Below are 1,827 nucleotides of genomic sequence, written 5' to 3'. Positions count from 1 at the left end.
AAAGAAATAATCACTAATTTTAGATTGAATAGTCAAGTTATGCAACTTAGTCAACTTGAACCTGGATCAAACTCGTGACCCCTTGAGATCTTTAGTGACTCTCTCCCAACTAAGCTATCCCCTGTAACATTGAAAATGAAAATGTCGGAAATTTAAAAAAAAAATAATCACTAATTTTAGATTGAATAGTCATGAGTCAAGTTATGTGACTTGAATCAGGTGCGGTGAACGTGGAACGAAGAACACGTGACCTTCGGATTTTCAATCTGACGCTCTCAAAACTGAGTTATCCTCACTAATATTTGGAAAAAAAAATCATAAATAAAGGTATTTCCGCTAATTCATTATATTTTAAAAAGAAATAATCACTAATTTTAGTTTGAATAAAGTTATGCAACTTAATGGACTTATGTAACGTAAACCAAGTGCCGTGAACGTGGATTAAACATGTAACCTTTAGATATTCAATCCCAACTGAGTTATCCCCACAATCATTAAAAATCAAAATTCATGTGTAAGGGTATTTTCGCTATTTCATTATTCATTGAAATTTTAAAAATAAATAATAACTATTTTTTTATTGAATAGTTAGCTTATGCAAATGGAAACAGGTGCGGTGAACGTGAAGATTAAACACGTGAACTTTAAATCTTCAATCTAACGCTCTCTCAACTGAGCTATCCACACTAACATTAATATTTAAAATTCATCAGTAAAGGTATTTTTGCTAATTCATTTTAATTTTAAATAGAAATAATCACTAATTTTTAATAAGATATTCAAGTTATCCAACTTGTATAAGGTGCGGTGAACTAGAACACGTTAGGTATTTCCGATAATTCATTGAGATTTTAGAAAGGAATAATGACTAATTTTAGATTGAATAGTCGGGTTATGCAACTAGAATCAGGTACGGTGAACGTAGAGATCAAACACATGACCTTCAAATCTTCACTCTGATGCTCTCCCAACAGAGCTATCCCCGCTAATATTAAAAATGAAAATTCATAAGTAAAGGTACTTCCGCTAATTCATTATATTTAAAAAAGAAATAATCACTAACTTTAGATTGAATAAGAAAGTTGTGTTTTTAGATTGTATAGTGAGGTAATAAACTTGTATTAGGTGCGTTGAACGTGGATAAAACACGTGTGATCTTCAAATCTTCCGTCTAACAATCTCCCAACTGAGCTACTCTTGCTAACATTAAAAATGAATATTCATCAGTAAAGGTATTGGGTACGCTTCTGGAAATTCAACAAAAGATAATAGTATTAGACCGAGATGCAAGATTTAAATCTCACTTTTGGAAAATTCAACAAATATTGGAAGACATGTTGAGGGTATATGTGATGGATTTTGCAGAAAGCTGAGATAAGTACCTACCCCTTATGAAATTCGCTTATAATAATAGTTGCCAAGCCACCATACAAATGGCCACATACGAGGTTCTCTATGGACGAAGATTTTGATCCCCTATCTTTTAAGAAGAAGGAGGGAAAACGATAACTATTGGGCCAGAGCTAGTGCAAATTACCAACACCGCAGTCCAAAAGATTAAAGTTAGGATACAAACCGCACAAAGCCGAGAGAAAAGCTATGTAGACCTAAGGCGCAAGGACATGGAATTGTAGGTAGGGGATCATAAAGGTAGCACCCCATGAGAGAGGTGCTCAGGTGGGGTAGAAAGGGGAAGCTAAGCCTTAGGTTTATCCGTTCCTTTGAGATATTAGAAAGGATTGGATCTGTGACTTATAGAATCGGACAATGCCCAAATTTGTCTACAGTACATAATATCTTTCATGTATCCATACTACGGAAGTATAC

The sequence above is a fragment of the Cucurbita maxima genome, unplaced genomic scaffold (assembly GCF_002738345.1).
Source record: "Cucurbita maxima cultivar Rimu unplaced genomic scaffold, Cmax_1.0 Cma_Scf00124, whole genome shotgun sequence".
In the NCBI taxonomy this organism is placed as follows: Eukaryota; Viridiplantae; Streptophyta; class Magnoliopsida; order Cucurbitales; family Cucurbitaceae; genus Cucurbita; species Cucurbita maxima.
Note: the sequence above shows the minus strand (reverse complement) of the source record.